This window comes from Leopardus geoffroyi, chromosome B4, assembly GCF_018350155.1.
Source record: "Leopardus geoffroyi isolate Oge1 chromosome B4, O.geoffroyi_Oge1_pat1.0, whole genome shotgun sequence".
NCBI lineage: Eukaryota > Metazoa > Chordata > Mammalia > Carnivora > Felidae > Leopardus > Leopardus geoffroyi.
Genome location: NC_059341.1, coordinates 72577902 through 72598316, shown reverse-complemented (window position 1 = coordinate 72598316; position 20415 = coordinate 72577902). Strand labels below are relative to the sequence as shown.

Below are 20415 nucleotides of genomic sequence, written 5' to 3'. Positions count from 1 at the left end.
TCTCCAGAAGGTGGTTTTCCAGATGTTCAAGAGTACATTAATATTAATCTTAAAAGTTAGTATCATAACCAGTTACAAAAAGATACAATTCTTATAGCTGACCTAAATACTCTTAGGAATGCATCCACGCTCATACAGTTTAATAAACAATCTTGTAGAGGCTACTGGGTGGCTCAGTCAGTTAAGCGTCTGACTCTTGATTTCAGCTCAGGTCATGGGCCTCAGATTCTGCGATGACAGTGCAGAGCCTGCTTGGGATTTTCTCTCTCACCCCCTCTCTCTGTCCCTCCCCTGCTTCCGTGTACACGTGCTATTTCTCTTTCTCTCTCTCCAAATAAATAAATAAACGTTAAAAAAAATAAACAATCTTTTAGAATGATGTGAAGAGGCAGGAGACCAGAAGACTATTGCAACAATCTGGAAGTGGGATATCAAGATCTTGAACCAGAGTGGAAGGGGTGGAAAGGAAAAGAGAGCCAATGGATGGTGACAGATCACTACCTCCAGTATTTCAGTGTGTTTGAAAGATTTTGTTTGTTCATTCAGTCATTCATTTCTCCATTTGTCCATCCATCACCAGGGAGGCTGTCTTCTGTGGTGGCTAAAAGTCTGGTTTTTGTTATCTGTCATTTCCTTATGAGATTGTTGAGTGAGATGAAAAAATGTAAAATCATGGTACTTAGTAGCTTCTTGATAAATGAGGATTATTACTAATCCATTCATATTTATTGAGTTTTAAATTATGTCAGGAAGAAAACTACATGGGGATAGATTAAGACCTGAGTACAGTACTGTTTTCAAGATGCTCAAAGTATAGTGAGAGATACTGGTGTGAAATCAGTTAAATGCCCTGCAATATGGTAAGCTCTGTGGTACTCAGTGGACTGGCATTTTCTACCAACCCTAGTGGGGACTTTAGGACTACCTCCTGGAGAAGGATACTTGATTGAGCTGGAACTTGGAAAGCATTTACGTGCTTGTTTGGCAGGCCAGTGAGGTAAGGGAGGGCATTCAAGCTTCTGAGCACAGCATTTGCAATGGTATGGGGAATCCAGGAGTTTGGTGCGCTTGGAGGTGTGCACGTGGTGGCTTAGTGTGGACGGAATGCAGCACGCATACGGGAGCGTGGCCAGGGGTGAGGTTGAAAGGGCAGCAGTGATAAGACAACATTGAAAACTGAGAATCAGAATGGAAACCTGACCTTTGGGGTCTGTCTGGCCAGTGCGCTGCCACTGCTCATGGGGGGAACTGAGAAGGCCTGGGTTAAGCAGTGTAGCCAAGCCCAGCTGCCAGGAAAGCAGCAGAAAGCTGTGTCCCCAGATGGCAGGCAAATGGTGTTATCATGGGTGAGAAGAGCAGAATTATTATGGTCTTTTTCAATGACAGCAAACTGAGGGAATGGTAGTCTGTAAGTGAAAACTTAACTAAGTAAGTTGTATTAGAAGTTTGGAAAACATTCGAGTAGCAGAAAGAGCTTTGATTTAGATTATTACAAATACACATTTCATATTAATATTTCTACAAAGAACTGAAGAGACTTTTTGGGGAAGCCTTTTTGTTTTTTGATATTATTTGAATAGTGATATTAGTCTGAGGATAGTGCAGGATTTTTCTGGTTTTATATACTAATGCTCATGTTCTTAATTGAACTTATGAAGAGAATTCTTCTGGATGCTTAAAACATTGATTTGAGTCATTGCTACAAATAATCCTTTTTTATGACTTATGTTGCATATCATTTGTATATAATGGATTACCTCTGGTCTCTCCCAGTACAATTTTCTTTTTCTTTACTACCATTGTCATAACTGACATGAAAGCATAAACATAGACTGGTTTTTCTAGTAGTGATTATAGTGTCTTAATGTTTAAAAAATTTTTTTGCTTGGTGTTACTGAAGTTACCAAAGAGGCACCTAACTATGCTGCAGAGGCATAATTAGTACAACGGTAGAGAATAATCCTTCACAGATGGTATAAAGGAATAAGGAAAATTTTACCAAGATCATAATGAGAACGGGAAGTGGTGTAATATAAATCACTCATGTGCACAGATTGGAGTGTGCATCGGGAGGTGTGGGGGATGTGCAAAGTCGAACCCCCTCATCACATACTGGAAGTTGCTATCCTGCAGTCATCAGGTTCTCCTCCTTCTCAGATGTTGAAGCTATGCTTTCAGACCAGGAGAAGAAAATTTCATAGTTCAATATATTCCCACTCAGCTGATGAACTCACTTACAGTTGTGGCTATTAAAAGCTGATGATGTGCATATTGAAATGACTGTTCATATCCGTATCTATTAGGGGAAGTGTTCTGTTCTTCCTGTGACTTTTCTGTCACTCATAATGTAATAAAAATATGAGTATTTTGGTTCTGCTGTAAGAGTTATAGACATGTCCAGTTATCTGCCATTGAGGCTTTCCTAGATATTTACTCACACACACCAATTTGTTCATGCATATCAATTTGAATTTTTTGAATATCAAAGTGTGTGTGCCTGCATATGTATGTGTGTGAGACAGACATACTAATTGGGCACTTATTATGAGCCAAGTACTTTTCTAAGTGGTTTATATATATTAATCCTGACAATGGCCCTATGTTCTATTATTATTCTTCCTATTTTACAGGTAGGAGCCAAGGTTACCAAAGCCCAAGGAGGTTGAATAACTTTTTTAAACTAGAAAATGATGGAAATGGTATAGAAACTCAATAAACATGGATTGCAAAGTGCATACACTTATTCAAAAATGTTTATTAGGGACGCCTGGGTGGCTCAGTCAGTTGAGTGTCTGACTTCTGATCAGGTCATGATCTCATGGTTCAAGATTTTGAGCCCCGTGTCAGGCTCTGTGCTGACAGCTTGGAGCCTGAGCCTGCTTTGGATTCTGTGTTTCCCTTTCTCTCTGCCCCTTCCCACTTGTGCTCTGTCTCTCTCTGTCTCTCAGAAATAAATAAAAATGTAAAAAAAAAAAAAAAAAAAAAGTAAAATAAATAAATAAATAAATAAACATTAAAAAAAATTTTTTTTAATGCTTATTTAAAATGTAGGTACAGGAGTTCCTGGGTGGCTCAGTTGATTAAGCGTTGGAGTCTTTATTTTGGCTCAGGTCAAGATATCACAGTTGATGAGATTGAGCCCCGCATTGGGCTCTGGAGCCTGCTTGGGATTTTCTCTCTCTCTCTCCCTCTCTCTCTGCCCCTCCCCTACTTGTGCTCTCTCCCTCTCTCTCAAAATAAACAATAAATAAATTTTAAAAAATGTAGATACATTTATGCAGTGAAAGATTGGTACTCATAATTTGTATATTACCTATGTAGTTCATATTGACATTACTTACAAAAAGCATTTTTTAAATGTTTATTTACTTTTGAGAGAGAGAGAGAAGGCGAGCAGGGGAGGAGTAGGGAGAGAGGGAGACAGAGTATCTGGAGTTAGCTCCAGGCTGACAGCAGAGAGCCCAATGAAGAGCTCAGGGCTTGAACCCACAAGCCATGAGATTGTGATCTGAGCCGAAGTTGGAGACTTAACCACCTGAGCCACCGAGGCACCCCCAAGACCATTTTTCACAATTGTTCCACGTGAGTGGTGGTTGCTGGTTTTTCAGTATGGTCAAGGTAAGTGCTTTTACTGACCTCTCAGTGTATTCTCTGTTGACACAATTTCAGACATCCTTTTTGTGCTTTGGGGGACACCATGATACCAAAGTCTGGTACCGTATTTCTCAATGGGCTTTATTACCTTTGATAAGGGATATTCTCCTGGTACATCTTCTAAATACTAATGACAAGTAAAAGGATGTGAAATTGAGGCCCTCGGACTTCAGTCTCTAGATAAATTTTTTAAGTGATGGAGATGAGCTCTCTGGGTTGTGGTTTGCTTGTGTTGTTCTTAGAGAGCCGAGGCTTCTGTGAAGCATGTTTGCAGCATTAGTCAAGCAGCCTCCTGTGCAGCTTTCACAAAGGCCATTTTACTCTTGGAGCTCACATCTTTAGGAAGCTGTTCTCCAGTGATTTGCACTTCTACTTTAAGATGATTTTAGGATGTTGTAACACAACCAGAGCAATATAAATCCCTAATGCTGCATAGAAATCTGAATCGGTTTAATGTGGACAATTTAATCCATTTTTGGGTTTTGAAAGGAACATTGCTGTTACCAAAAATGGGACAGAAAAGTCAGGGCCTTAGCAATCAAAAAACCAAAATGTAGTTCTGGGTCCTTCAAAAATATTTGAAAAAGTATCTGGAAGATATGAATCAACTTGTTAAGAAAAATGCTTTGAAATTATTCTTCTGTAGTGTGTGGTTTCGAAGGTAGCTATTCACATGTGCAGCTATGGTGATAATGAGATGAGATTGATGTAGGAACTAGGAAAGCGCTCAGCGTGATGCCTGGCTCATAGTAAGCAGTCACTAAATGCTGGCTGTAGTGTCCTCGTTCTGCAGCCGTAATGCAGAGGTTAAGAGCACAGGACTCTGCTCCTACCACTTACCAGCTAGAGAGCCGAGGCAGTGGTTCTCAACCAGGGACAATTGTGTCCCCCAGGGGCCATTTGGCAATGTCTACAGACATTTTCAGTCGTTGCCATTGGGGGTGGAGTCCTACCAGAAGCCTGAAATGCTGCTAAGCACACAATACTGGGGACAGCCTCCCACAGCAAAACATGATCTGGTCCAAAATGTGAGTAGTGCTGAGGTTGAGGAACCTTGGCCGAGAACTCCATCTCTGTAAAATAAAGACACTATGAGTGTCTAGTTAGCTAACACAAAGGAGGCACTAGTAAATGCTAGCTCTTGTTCTTCACTCAACAGATATTTGTAGAAGGTTCACTCTCTGACAGGCACTATCCTAGGTGCTAAGTATACAGTGGCGATGGAAGTGAAATAGGCCTGGTCCCTACTCTTGGGAACTTGCTATTTCTGACTGCAGGGTGGCCACAGTCGCGGCCCATGCTCCATAAGGGGCAGCAGCATCTAACACTGTTGGGGCCACCTCATGCTGTCTATACCTCCCTCCTCTTAAAGTACAAGGTCCTTCTTCATCTCTTTAAAAAAATATCTCTTTTACCTTTAGAAGAATCCACCAAAAGAAGAAAATTATTAGCCCCAGCTTCCCCATCACGCTCACCCAAACCTAAGCATCACAAACCTCTCACCCCGATCCATGTGTGGACACTGCCAGTCTGGCCAAGCATACTTCAAGAGTGGGGATGTGTCTTTCATGCCAGTGGCTCTCCAGTTAGAGAGTCCCCTTCACACCAGGACTACCTCTCTTTCTTCCCTGCTGCTTGTGAGTGTCCTAGTCTTTCTTCATCAGTGCTGGGGTCCTGGAGTTTCTTCACCCTCCTTCTGCTGCCAGGAGCAGCTAGCTCAGGCTCTTGCTTTCGCTCCTATAGCCTACTGTGAGACTCTGCATTCTCTTTACAGGTGCTGCTTAGGGAGCAGACATTCTTAGGGTCCTAAGTGGGAAGTTTGAATGTGGTTTCACGGGGAGGCCAGGCTGTAAAGGGTGGTCGGTGTCAACACTTTTAAGCTTGGCTACCCAAGGCCTTGCATGCTGATCATTCCCGGTTCCTCAGCCAGTTCTGACCAGGACAGGAGTCTCACTCCACTAGTGCTGGGGACAGCTGATTAGAATTCTCTGTGCTAACGACTGGTGCCTGGTTTTCCCAAGAAAAGCCTTGTGCTGTCACATGCCTGCTGAGTCATACTTGATTCCTTATGCCCCACTCTCCTGGCCCACTTCATATGACTGGGCTTCTGCTTGCTTTCATCTTAGCTTTGCAGTTCTCTGAGTAACACAATGTCTCTGAAAAGGCTGATCACAGAACCATGATCTGTTCCTAACCACCTGTCTAGACTGCTTCCATTTTCCACCTCCCTCCCTCCCACACACCTTATGCTCCAGCAATATAAAATACTACTCGGTCCACGAATGGACCGTGCTTCTGCACATCTCCACGCCTCATGCATACTGCTTCATCTGCCTTCATCTCTCAAGTTGAACCAAGCCTGAGTTCACGTTCATGTCTTTGACTATCAGATATGAACTGTTGGCTCTCTTCTTCAGTATCTAGTCTACACCTTCTTTAGTTATCCCTCTATCTTATCTTCCCTCTATCTTATCTTGGCTTCCAGATTTCTCCCTTGTCCATCGAGGTGCCAGGAATTTCTGGGTTCAGCCTGCTGGATCCATGATACCGGAATCTAGTGGGTTCAAATCAGCCACAACATACTGTAGTAGGTTGAATCTTCTGAGGACCTAACCATCATGGATAATTATTGCTTCTGTGTAAAAAAGCAGGCCACAGTCCTAAAAACTGATTGACCAATGATGTTTTGGAAATAGTCACATTTATGAATCATAAATTGACCGTACAAAAATGTGTATGTGTGTGGGTTTGTATGTGTGTGTATGTATAACATGCTCACACACGCATACACACACGTATTTATATACTGTATTTATATCTTTTGCATTTAGACACATATTTTATGAAACAGGAGGGAAGAATGAATAAAAATGCTAAAAATAAGAAATCAGAAGGAAAACAAAATTAGAGTATATTTTTAGCAAATGAATATGAAATTGTACAGATAAGGGAGAGGAGGTATGTAAATGAGGAAATATGTGATTGGATCACTGGATGGTGGTATTAAAATAAGAAATATACTATTGATATTGGGCCTAATTTCCTAAATTAGAAATGGAAATATATCTTTCACGTATCTGTGTGTAATCCAGATCTGTCTAAATGAGGTATGAGGTAGGAAGACTCACTGTATCTTCCAAATTCTAGTAAGAAAACAGTCTTGTGGAAGTGGAGTATGAACCAAGAGGAAGAAATATCTGACCTGGAATAGCATTCACATAGGAAATTCAGCTGTGAAAGCAAACGGCTGTTTTAAGCTACATTCAGGTGTTCTAGTTTCAATAGAATTTTAAACCCTAACCATTTTTTCCTAGCCTGGACTAATGAGATAGTGGACCTGTTAATTAGTATGGGCCGTGCCTCCCAGGACCACTCCATAAACCTTTGTGCAGGATAAAGCGTGTTTGTGTGTGAGATGATCAGGTATCGCCCACTGCCCCGGGTTGTAAACCCTGCTTCAGTGGAGAATTAGGAGGGGAGGAGAGCGGCCCCTCCTTACACTGCCGAGCTGGGTTTGTTTTACCTTCCCAACTTTGAAAAGGAAAATTAATTCAACTCTGCTCCACACATATTTATTGTACTTCTGTCTTAGGTTCTAATTGCTGGTAGTTATTGGGATAGGAGAAAGTGTGATATACACATCTCGCTTGCCCTCAAGGAGATTAAAATTGATCTTTCTGAGGATGTAAGACTGGTATAGAAAGCAATTAGACAAGAAGCAGAGAAAGATATAAGGCAGCACAAAATGCCACACTGAAAAATCATGAAAGTGCATAGTAAACCATCAGAGCTATGGGCTGTCATGAAAGGAAAAGAATTGTTGCAATATAATTCCCAGATTATTTTAATGCCTAGTTCTCCTCTGTCTTAAAGAGGATAAAATATAGTGAAGAAATGATCTATAGACTACTGTGTAGACTTCTCTCCTGAAATTTTTCCTAATCTAATCTTACACGGCAAAAGAAAAAAAAATACGAGAACATTAATTCAGTAAGTGTTCTGAACATTCTTTGTAGGTCAACACACAGCTATCCCCAAAGCTGATGTGGAGATGAAAGAAGACAAGTGCTTTCCTTTGGCTCTGGGAGGTATTTCTGGCCATTCAATTAAAAGTTATTTTCTCTGACATTCTAGAAATGTCTAACATTTCTAAGAAAGTACTCAACCCACACTGTCAGCATCCAAGGGGAAAGTTTTGAATTCGCTATTTTTCCTTTTTCTAGGAACATGCTCATCTCTGAATGCTACAAAGGACTAAGTTCTTTTCGTAAATCTAGGATCCCCACGCAGACTTGCTGGTTCATATTCCAAGGGGAAAGGAGAGAGTCTTTGGTCTAAATACAGAACAATATAAAACAGTATTGTAATTTTTTTTTTGTATCATTTCAGTTTAGTTCATTGGGATTATCCTTTACTCCACCTTATAAATCATAATGTTAAGCTAGGTGGCGATGCAAAAGAATATTGGAAAGCAAAAGAAATCTGTAACCTTTACTTAGTGACTTGAACAGACAACAGTACCTTGTCATTAAAAGGCATAGAAGTAGGTGGAGAGTCATCAATGGACAAGACAATTGGCCACGCTTACTGATTGTTTTCTGCATGGGCTGTGCCTACAAGGAGAATGACAAAATCAATCCCTGCCCTTGGAAAGCATCATAGAATGAGAGAAGATAGGATATGCCCCGAATGTATATATCAGCAGTAGTGATGAAGGCAAGTTAACAGGCAGAATTTACCTCCTTCCTTTTCTGCTTGCACAGCATCTAGACTTTCTCTTGCTAAGCCTTTATCACATTGTATTTTCTCCCTTTCTAAACATAAACATAACTAACTAAAGCTATAAAGTGAATATGGGAAATTAAATCTGTTATTTGTTGCTTACAGGGGTTAGGAAACTATGGTCCTGTGGGCCCAGTTTGAGGCCTAGTTTGTACGGCACCTTGAGCTAAGAATGGTTTTTAACATTTTTAAATGATTGTAAAAAAATAATAAAAATAAATTTAAAAGAATATTCAAAAGAGATGTATGTGGCTTTCAAAGCCTAAAATAATTTGCTATCTGACCTTATGCAGAAAATTTTGCTGATCCTTGTTTTAAAGAATCCCACTCAATTCTGAATAAGTCATAGGAAACTTGGGGAGATATATTACTTAGGAGTAGGCTAAGCTCCTGTAAAAAAGGCACCCAAAATGCCTTTCTCAAACAAGAACATCTCAAAGTGCTCAAAGCAAAGACATCTATATCTCTCTCAGATAACAATCAGAGGTTCCAGGGATATTGGGTGGCTCTACCACATGAGGTTATTAGTTTAGCCCCTCATTGCCCTTGTCCTCATTGAAGAGCTTGGCTTACTACCTCAATATCCCTATTCCAGACTGAGGGTAAGGAGAATGGAGGGCAATGAATTTCCTTTCTAATAATAAAATCTGGATTGTAGCATAGGTCACTTTTACTTATATCCTGCTGACAAGAACTTGTCACCTGGCCACTTTAGTTGCAAAGAGAACTAGGGAATGTGGTTTCTAGCTGGATAGCCATGTACCCAGATATGTGGGTGTTTTATTACTAAAAAGGAGAGAATTACTGCCATTGGAGGACAACTAGCATCTCTGCGACAGTAAGGTAGATGGTTCCTAGTTTGGATTGTTCTTGATCTTCATTTTTGAATGCTCAGCACATAGCAAGTGCTCAGTTATATATTTGTTGAATTAATTAAAGTGAATAAGAAACTGAAGGCAATCCTTAGCCCTGGAATGGGCACTTAGGGAGAAATCCAAGCTTGAAATGGGAGAGACACTAGCTTGGAGGGATTAGATTTAAGGCTCCTAAAAATGGATACATTGAGAGTGGCAATTATATAGCTTCTGGTAAGGTGAAATCCAGAGATTAGTTTAGTCAGTAAGTGAATCTTCTGTACTTTATCCAGGGATAGTATCAGCATTTAGTGAATGTATTGTAGATAAATTTATAGGGGTGGGAAAAACTCCAAGAGGGAGTAAGATGGGGAGGGTATGAGGATGAGTAGGAGTTGGGGGTGGTATCTAGTCTGGTAAATGGGACAAGTCCAGTAGCCCCCACAATTCAAAGTCAGGCAGGCATCATTTGATGGATCTAGCATTCTGACACACTTTAGCAGATTCATCCATTCCAGAGGCACAGCAGAGAGAATTGGCAAGATCCTGGCAAAACACCAGAACTTGAGATTGGTGTGCAGGACAGAGCTGAGAGTTCTAGGTTGGGAAAGTGAAGCAGAAGTTCAGCCTTGTAGCTGGGGCCGATGTAGTGGGGCTGGGAAATGATTAATTTTAGAGGCTGCACAAATTTTCAGAGCTCTTTGTTTTTGTAATCCCTGAGAAAAATAACTTAATTCTTGATCCCCACTTCTGATTTTCTGGCATCATTATAACTGGCCCAGAAACTGAGGGGAGGCAGATACGGGGCCTGGGGAGACAAGGGCAGGAGTTGACATGGGGCTAGTATCTGAAACTGTGGATTGAGAAACTGACTATTCTGCGCTCTGTGTCCTTTTGTACCTTATAATGCTGTGTTCTTTGTTGCAGTGAAAATGATAATAGTAAAAAAAAATGTAGCACAATTTTGATAGGGTGATTAATCATGGTAACTGATATTTTGGTGTCTTGTTATTCTAAAATAATTTGATTATTATAATTAAAGAAGGATAAAGCAGAACAAACTCCCAAAATTGATGTCTCAGGTCAAATTGGCCTATTAGGTGGAAGATGAAATTGTGCATTTCAGCATTTCAGCTCTGCATAATTGATGGGGCACTATATCCTATCTCTTTGGCTATTCAGCAAAGATTCTGTTAGAATCTGCTTGTGCAATCTGAGGTTGTAGAATGTATAACCATAACATTTTATATAAATGTGTAAAACTGTATGTTATAGATCCCTATTCCTTATTCTTGCCGATTAATAGGTGTCAGTCAACTATTAAAGATATATAGTAGAGATCTCACCTTGATCCTGTTAGTTTTCTTTTCTTTCTTCTTTTTTCTTTTTAAGTTTATTTCTTTTTAAGTTTATTTATTTTGAGAGAGACAGAGACAGCGTGAGTGGGGGAGGGGCAGAGAGAAAAGGGAGAGAGAGACTCCCAAGCAGGCTCCACCCTGCCAGCACAGAGCCCAATGTGGGGCTCGAGCTCACGAAACCACAGGTCATGACCAAACCAAAAGTTGGATGCTTAACTGACTGAGCCACCCAGGCACCCCTTCTTTCTTTTTACACTAATAATTTGACTAAAGCCAAGCCAAAACATCAGCACACATGTGGATAAAAAGATAGCCAGATTTTTTGAAGGGACATATATATATTTTTTCTCTCTTATCCTTCTCAGGGACTGAATGAATCTGATCAGACCTCAAGGAAATTAACGAAATAACTCGTGATTCAGTTTTCACTTAAAAAATTAGCATAGGTACATTTTTCTTTTGCACTTATAGTTACTCTCTTAATACATATGAACACTTTATGAAGAGTAATTATATTTGCACTTAAGATATTATATATATATATATATATATATATATATATATATATATGCTCTATATAGGATACTCTATATAGGATAATTTACAAGAGGGAAAATGATGTAGTTCATGAATTTATACAGTTTAATGCTAAGATGAGTAAGTTGTTAATTTAAGCAATACTTCATACACTGATAATGTGTCAGTATAAGAAGGTGCATTTGAACCTTTGATGTACTGCTAAGGCTAAGCCCAGTGAAAAAAGCCCAGTGAAAACTCAAGTTTTTTTCTTTTTTTAAAAAGACATTCATACATTTTATTTATTAAAGGTTTTAATTGCTCTAGTCAAAGCAAAAGCGTGTTTCATAAAGTATGATAGTCCATGAGTCTAATTTTACTTACGTATTTAAGACATTTGGCTTTGATATTAGTGGACAAGTTGTGCGCATTCAGTTTGGGTTCAATTTGATAATACATTTCATTCAGATTGGTTTAAATAAAGATCTAGCAAATTACTGATTCTTAAGTCTGCTACATATATTCAAATGATGTTATTGAGACTGCTATCTACAGATAATGAGGCAGTCTTAACACAGGAATACAGCCAGTCTATTAAGGTTGTAGATGACATTGTCATCTACACTGCCATCACTGTCGTTATCATCATCCCTGTTATTTACTTAACATTTCTACCCATTTAATCTTAGTCTTGAGCAGTATTCCAGTTGGGAGTAGAGATCATAAAGAGGGATATTGTTTAGATCATTTATCCTCTTAATTTTTCTGGTAACAAAGCAGTTGGTAATTTCACTGGTGAGGTTCTAAGGAACTGCTTCACGCAAGCCAAAAGCATTAATCTGATTACATACTCAAGTGCTGATTTTAATTTTAATCTACAACAAAGATTATAACAGTGAACTAAGCCAGAATACCCGTGTAGTTAATTACTACTGCTGTCTCTGAAGGAAAATGTACCTGGGAAGCCGAATTATTATCAGAAAGTTGCTTGTTAACCTAGACCCAAAACAAAATGGAATACTCTAAATAACTTGTATTAAATGTGTTATGTATAAAATTTTAATACTGTAATTTTAAGCTCAAAATTATAGACATTTTATTGTTTGTCACCCTCCTACATCCTGATGAAATTTTGTTGCACTTCATTAATGAAAATTCCCACAGATGAGTCATAAATGATTTGCTTAAAGTAAACCATTTAGTTGCTAAATCCAGGAGTAGAACCTGCTATTTGTTTTTGTTTCTTTGGATGGTGCTGAAGCTTATGTTTTAAATCTGATTGTATTCACATTTGTATGTTTTTATGTGGTTGGATATTCACAGCATTAAGCTAACAAATAATTTTGTAAATAATACATGAGGATATATATGCTTATTGTGCATTGAATCAAATTATAATTAGCTGTTGATTTGAAAGAAACTTTTGAGATGGTTTTGGGATTTAGCTCACTAAATTTTATTCTCAAGTAAAATGTAGAAGAGGACGTTGGCTTTCCAAGAGTATGCACTATGCTAACCTAGTAATGTAAAGGGCATATAGATCTCTGAAGGGTGAGGATGGGCATCATTAGATGTGGGTTTGCCCCATTAAAAACTTGTGGGTACTCACAACATTTTGCCCAATAGTTTTTTAAGAAGAATTGTTTCAAAATTGTCTTTTAAAAAAGGTTTTGGTGTGGCGCGTGGGTGACTCAGTTGGTTAAGTGTCCGACTCTTGATTTCAGCCCAGGCCATGATCTCATGGTTCATGAGATTGACCCCCATGTCAGCGCATTTGGGATTCCCTTTCTCCCTACCTCTCTGCCCCTCCAACTCTCTCTCTCAAAGTAAATAAATAAACATTTGTTTAAAAAAAAACTTTTGGTTTTTTTTTTTTTTTTAATTTTTTTTTTCAACGTTTATTTATTTTTGGGACAGAGAGAGACAGAGCATGAACGGGGGAGGGGCAGAGAGAGAGGGAGACACAGAATCGGAAACAGGCTCCAGGCTCTGAGCCATCAGCCCAGAGCCCGACGCGGGGCTCGAACTCACGGACCGCGAGATCGTGACCTGGCTGAAGTTGGACGCCCAACCAACTGCACCACCCAGGCGCCCCTTGGTTTTGATTAAAAGTACAATTTCTATCTCAGTAGTTTAGATTCTCTAAAGATTATATATAGTTTTGTAGATTGGTGTAGCCTAAATGAATCTGAAGATCAAGAAAAACGTATTTATCTTAAGAATATATTTTTATAAGAGTTAACTTAATATGATAGTTTATTTACTCTCCAGAGTGTGCATCACCATCATGTTAGTAGGACACTATCATGTAATAATAAGAAGCATGTTGGCTTGGGTTGAGATCCCAGCTCTGCCACTTGAATTTGGTGGGTTTGATCATTTATCCTATCCTAATTGCTTTTGATAGTTCTGTTAGAGGAGGTGAGGAGAGGAGGTGACCTCCAATTGACCCTTGAGCTGGCCCTGGGCAATTGGAGGCTCCTTACCTCATCCTCTTCCTTGAAATGTACCCTCTGCCCTCCGCCCTCCATTCCCACAGTGGCAGTCATTTTCAGGGATGTGGCCATGAGAGAGCAGTGTGTTGTTGAGACCATCTGGATTGGTATAAACTGAGTGAATCCAGTTAAGGCTTCTATATAAATTTATGATGTTTGCAGGCAGATGTAGAGATCTGTGCGTCTTGCGGCTGCCCAGGGCAAGCCTCTAAGTTCCCTTGCTTTATTAAAACTGCCCCCTCCCAATCTGGAATGGCCTGCCTCTTTGTTCTGTCTCTCCTTGCCCTTTATGTTCAGAGCTTGCTTCAGATATCACTGGGGAAGCGCCTGAGGTTCGAACCAACAAGTTTCTAATATAGTAAATTCACTATATTAGAGCTCCGATTTTGAGCCATGTATGGTGATGATGGCGAGTTTCTTGGCTTTTCTCTGCCTCCCTTTCCTCATCTGTAATTTCTATTACTTTGGAGCAATAATCCCATTTATTCAATGTTGCTCTGAGGCTTACATGAGATTATTCATGTTTAAGGACTTTGCAAACTGCATATATAGTGTTAATCAAATATTAATGGCTTTTAAAGTTGTAACCATTACTTTGCCTTGCAAGTTTGCAGTATAAAGGCATGAATATATTGAAGCGAGAGTAAGAGCGATGGATAGGAACTATACTAATAGTTCTGACTTTGTATATTTCTAACCTGAATTCAGAAGATAACAGCCTTTCATAGAGACTGAAAAAAAAAAGTAATTTGGTGAGTTTTGGCACATTCTAAGTCAACCATCTTATGCTGGAGATTAGACTGTTTTTATAATTGAATTTGTACTTGGTATTTGTATTAGTCTGGTTATGTGGGGGAAAATCAATTTAGGTTCTATACACTGCAGATGGGATAGAGACCTGTCAGTGGCAGAGACTCGTGCGATTCATGATGGCAATTGTAGTAATGCAGTTTAAGTGCAAAAGAAGAAAATAATTCTTGCCGGTTTGTTATTGGTAGATGGACAAATCCCTTCTCTTTACTTTTGCTAACACACTAAAAATACTGAAAGAAGCTCCAGTCTGACTCTCTTTTTCAGTAAGTACCCATGTTTGCCATCACATACATTGTTCCATTAATCTACAGTCTGTTTTTTTAAATGTTTATTTATTTCTTTTGAGAGAGAGAGAGAGCAGGGTAGGGGCAGAGAGAGAAAGAGAGAAAATCTTCAGCAGGTTCCATGCTCAGCATGGAGCCTGACTTGGGGCTCCATCTTATGACCCTATGATCATGACCTGAGCTGAAATCAAGAGTTGGACTCTCAACCTGCTGAGCCACCCAGGTGTGCCTAAAGTCTTATTTTTGAAATAAACCACTTTCTCTCTCCTGTATCCCCCTAACTGTGATGTATATGGGGAATCCATAGCACATGGTGGAAATCCCTAGAAATGGTTACTACATCCACACAGGAATGCATCACTCCATTCTGGTAGTCCCATGACAAAAAAATGAATATTTTGATGTAATTGCTTCAGAACTACTTCATTACTTATTAATAACTGCTTTAAAATGCCATGAATTGTTTCTTATAGTGGGATTTTTTGGGCTCTGTACACAATAAAAATGGAAAACATTGAAACAGAGTTTTGTTTTAAACCCAAGCAGTTCTCCGATTAAAAAGATTTACTCTAGCATGGGTGTGTTGATAAGTTTTTCTGTGGGGCTTTGTAGTAGTGTTTAAAGGCCACTTTTATCAGCCTGTTTTTTGTTTTTGTTTTTGTTTTTTTTTCCTGAAGAGGCAATTCAAATGATCTCTGTCAGCCCTTCATTGAAAAGAAATTCAATTTACATTGATTTTTGTTCGTAAATGAATGATCACTCATTGTTTTGTAGAAATAGAGAGTGGTAGGCAGGATTTTATCTTAAGAGTAATTTGATTGCCGAAAACATTTATACCAATTTCGAAATGTGGAAACTGATCATTTATGGCGGAGTTGGGGATGCTTAGAATGAAAGTAAGCTCAGAAATCACCACAAAGGTATCACGGCTGTTGGTAGTTTTGGCTGATTCCACAGTCTTACTGCTTGGAAGAGTAATAATGATAAGTATCATAATCCTAATGGCCAACACATGGTGTTTACTACACCAGGCATAGCTAATAATCTGCATAGCTGGCATTGAAACCTTATTCTTCTGGGATCCAAGTTCATTCTGATAGCCACCACACTTCATTTTTCTGTTTGGTTCCTTAGCAGGAGGCCTTGTTGAGAAGTTGCTTCACACATACCTACATTGAATTATTAATTCTAAAATTAACTCTTACATGATGGTTTCTTTGACTTGATTTTCTGGTGAAGACTTGAACTGGGTCTATAGTAATAACTGTGGGAACTCAGAAGTCTCTCTGAACATTGTATAATCCTTGAGATGAAAATGGAAGGTAGGAATGTTAATTTTACACATTGAGAAACAGAAATGCAAATGAGGAATGTGACCTTTCTTAAAATCACTACTAAGCTCGTCACTTAAAGAACTAAAAATGTTATATCATTACTTTTTTTCTGGATTATTTTCTATGTTGGTGCTCTCTTATTTGCATTTATATTTGTGAGTGGCAGTTAAGCATGGATAAAGGATGCCATGTTCAGGAGGCAGTATGATTTAGTGGAAAGAACACTGGACCAGAAATTGTCATCCCCATAATGCCTCTGGCATTATCACCTCTGTGGGTGAATCACAGGATTGTTCCTTGGCTTGTTTTACTCATTGAAAAAGGACGTAGTAATGGTTGTTCCTGTCTAGTTTCCAGAGCTTTGTGAGAACAAAATGGAATATGGGTTCAAAGGGTAAAACATATCATTATACATTTTTGAAGGATAAATGTTGTATAGTAGCAGCTGTGCAACATTATATATGTGTATGCAACAGATTTAGTTTTTTAAAATTTTTATTCTGAGAGAGTGACTGAGGGAGGGGCAGAGAGAGAGAGAGAGAGAGAGAGAGAGAGACAGAGAGACAGAATCCCAAACAGACTGTGCCATCAACACAGAGCTGGATGAGGGGCTCGTAAACAATGAGATCACGAATCCTAAATCAAGAGTAAGATGCTTAACCTACTGAGCTACTCAGGCACCCCCAGATTTAGTTTTTCTGTGTTCCATCCTTCATACCCTCATTCTTGTGTTTCCTATGATTTACTCAGGCACACCTATTATTTCAGATACTATATTCTGATGACTTCTAAATCTATATTGCCAACCTTGACCTCTCTCATGAGATCAAGTTCTATAGTGCCCACCTCCTATTGGACACTTCCACATATGTGTCCCAACCATTTCTAAAAGTGAAATCCCATCATTCTGCTACTGCATTTCCTTTCATCTAGTCTCTCAAGCTAGAACCTTTAGATTCAATTAACTTCAGTTTTCTCTCTTTCTTTTGCCTTTTGCATGTGTTTTATCACTGATCCAGTTCTTCTGTTTTCTAAAACTCTCTTGAATTCTTCCTCTTCTATTTATTCTGATGCTTTTCAGAGAGTTCAGACTCCCATCAAGTCCTTCCTGGACTCAAGCATGATGAATATATGAAAACATGTTCTTAAGGGCAACAATAGATTTAAATAATATTAGGATGAGGTCAGGGTTGATGAGAGATGGTGTTCTGTCAACAGCTAAAAATTATGATGCAATCATGATTTATATACTTCCTTTAAGTTCTCTCTGTCACAATCCAGAAACTTAAAAATATTCACCTGTGTCTTGGGCCCCTGGGTTGGCGTTGCCAGGTCAGTAGACCATCCTGAGGCCATAGTAAGTCAGGTCAGGTTCTCTCCCTCCCACTGCCTTCCATATTGCCCCTCTGCATAACACGGGTGGGAATTTCATGCAAGCCCATTTTAAAATCTCTCTGTAATGAACTTGGTTAATCTAGATGGAAGAAAAAACAAAACCCAATATTATTTCTCCTGTCACTATAGCATGAGCTGAATGGAGCTTCTGCTGGCCATGTTTGTGCAGGAGGGGCCCTCCTTCCAGTAAGTCATTCTGCCCTCACAGAGGGAGCAAGATGGAAGATAATGAACTGGGAGGAGAAGTTGCACAGGATGGTTTGGTTTGGGAAAGGAAGTGTAGGGATGTCAATATGTGATGTTTAAAATATGTGAAATCTAACAAAAAAGTCAATGATCATCTGAGTTGTGAGAGTTTCTTAAGAGTTCTCCCTGCGTTCAACTTTTTTCTTTCTTCAAATAACTTTCTATGTGGCCACCAGAGAAAAATTTCCAAAGTATAGATTGATCAATTAAAAAAAATGTTTCTTTCATCTATAGATTCCTTCACCATGTTTTCAACCATGGTGTCTTACATTTTTATTAATGATACTCAAATGTAATCCATTCTTTTAGATCCTTCTATTCCTCTTAAGGTCAATCTTTACATATCATTTCATCTGAAAACAAAATAAAGAAAACTCTCACAAATAAGACAACCTGTCAACTCTCCCCACAAATCTGACTCCAAAAGCAGGAGAGGATAATATAGAGATTAGTGAAGGTTTTCTATGCATACCAAATGACAAAACTTCCTAAAAACCCTCATTAAGAATCTCTTTTTTAAAAAAGTTTCACCTTGTAAGGCAGCTGTGGTGCATTTCTAAATTCTTTTCTCTCACTGGATGAGCTCAAGCTCTCCACATCACATCTTTGGATATCTCTCTCTCTCTGGGTTTCATCTTCCTTTCTGTATTCAGTGTAGTCCTTTCTCTGCTTCTCTCATTTGCATCCCCATCTATCATCCTACTAGGCAAGACAAAGGGTGCTGCTGAAGCTCTACCTGGTTGAAAGAGGGGGAAGCATAATAAATATTTATAATTTGATTTTAATTTGCTTTTATCTATCAAATTAAGATGAAGTGATGAAGTTTGGGAATGATTTCCTTGTGACTAGAGTGGATAAAAAGTTAACACTAGATTAATTATTCTCATGGAATTTCATTTTGTATGCCTCCTTGAGGAAGTGGAAAGTTTTGGAGCTAGGAGGAATTGTATGGAATCCCCTCCACAGCCAATCTTATCCCTGACTGAGCTTGAGGGGAAACTATTATGTTGACCATGGCAGAAATTGCAGATTATTGTTCTGCTTTTGAATTGTGAATATTCGATGGGACTGAGGAAGTTTCTTTTTTGAAGCAAGAAATTTATTTTTCCTAAAACTTTGAGCAAAAATCCCTTTTACACCTTCCTGCTTGTTCCCAAGCTCTTCCTATGACTGGAATGCTTTTCTTTCTCTTTTCTACCTGGTGATCTCCAGATCAAGTGTCGTCTGTTTTATGAGATTTTTCCCTCCGCATGATGATGGCTACTTTTACATCTGTGATCCGTCCACGCTTGGTACCTACCTGTATGACAGCATTTCTTTCATTGTACTGGGATTATTTGTCTCATCCACTACTTTGTGGGTATCTTGAGGGCTTCTCCATGTCTGTCCATTCCCAGTGATGGGCACAGATCATGTGGGTACATTTTTATTCCATAAATTTGTGGGGCTAGGAAGGTATGGAATTTTAGATTAATCCTATAAACTCTTTCACTGAAGTTGTGGTTCTCAACAAGATTTCTGCTACACTGCTGCTGAGGAAATGCTTGGAAATGTGTGTGAAAGCTTTGGGTTGTCACAGTGATTGGGGGTTGGGTGCCATTGGCATTCACTGGGCCAGAACCAGGGGTGTTAAATATTCTGCAAAGCATGGGACAGTTTTGCACAAGGATGGGTTTTTCTTTCTAAATGCCAGTAGTTTTTCCATTGAGATCTACTTGCTTAGTAGTTACCTAGACTACCTACTCTAAAGTAAGAAGTCTAGTTACTTAGCCTACCTAGTCTAAAGCATAGAAACAAGGAGGATGATTTGAGAACAACATAAACTGTATTTCTGGCTCCCATCAACCCTTTGCACACACTATGAATAGGAGAGCCTTATGCTCAGTTAGCAGATGGCTTGAATAATGGTTTTTTCCTACCCACTAAATCCATTTCTATCTGTATTGCCCCCATAGCCTCTGGGTCCCACTCCCTGGGTCTTGGAGTGCAGGACTAAACCAGGTAGAAGTGTAGGGTAAAAGTTTCTGCTCTCCCACGCATACTTTCCTTGGCTAGGCTTTCTCTAAGTCTGGAGAAGAGGACATTGGAATTAAGTTCTATGTATTTCTTTCAACAGCATGGTAAGACAATTTGATCTTAATGTTTCATCCATTGCGCAGAAGGCTGAGAGTGACTAATTTCAATGATCTTTTAAAAAATCTATTTATAGCACGCCTTCTGGCTAAGGATATCAATGTGGAAGGTGGCACATAGATTTAAATCCAGTTTTCTGTCATGAGGCGTCAGAAAAGCTAAATGGCTCTAACATGGTCTTTTAGGTTCTAGTCTATGAAGTACATCTTTTTGCTCACTGTTGACACTGATGTGGCTGTGGTATCCAGAATATAGGGTATGTGTAAGGAGAAAACTTGGGAGTACACTTCTTCAAGCAGAATCCTTTGATTCTTTGCCCCAGAGGTGACATTTTTGAAAAAGAATTCCTGAGGGGCGCCTGGGTGGCTCAGTCGGTTAAGCGTCAGACTTCGGCTCAGGTCACGATCTCACTGTCCGTGAGTTTGAGCCCCGTGTCGGGCTCTGGGCTAATGGCTCAGAGCCTGGAGCCTGCTTCCGATTCTGTGTCTCCCTGTCTCTCTGCCCCTCCCCCGTTCATGCTCTGCCTCTCTCTGTCTCAAAAATAAATAAAA

General features: G+C 39.3%; 1 protein-coding gene across 3 annotated transcripts in view; it reads left to right on the top strand.

Annotated features, from left to right (window-relative positions):
- Positions 1 to 20415, top strand: part of NELL2 (neural EGFL like 2) — a 329888-nt gene that overhangs the window by 29766 nt on the left and 279707 nt on the right. The window lies entirely within an intron of this gene.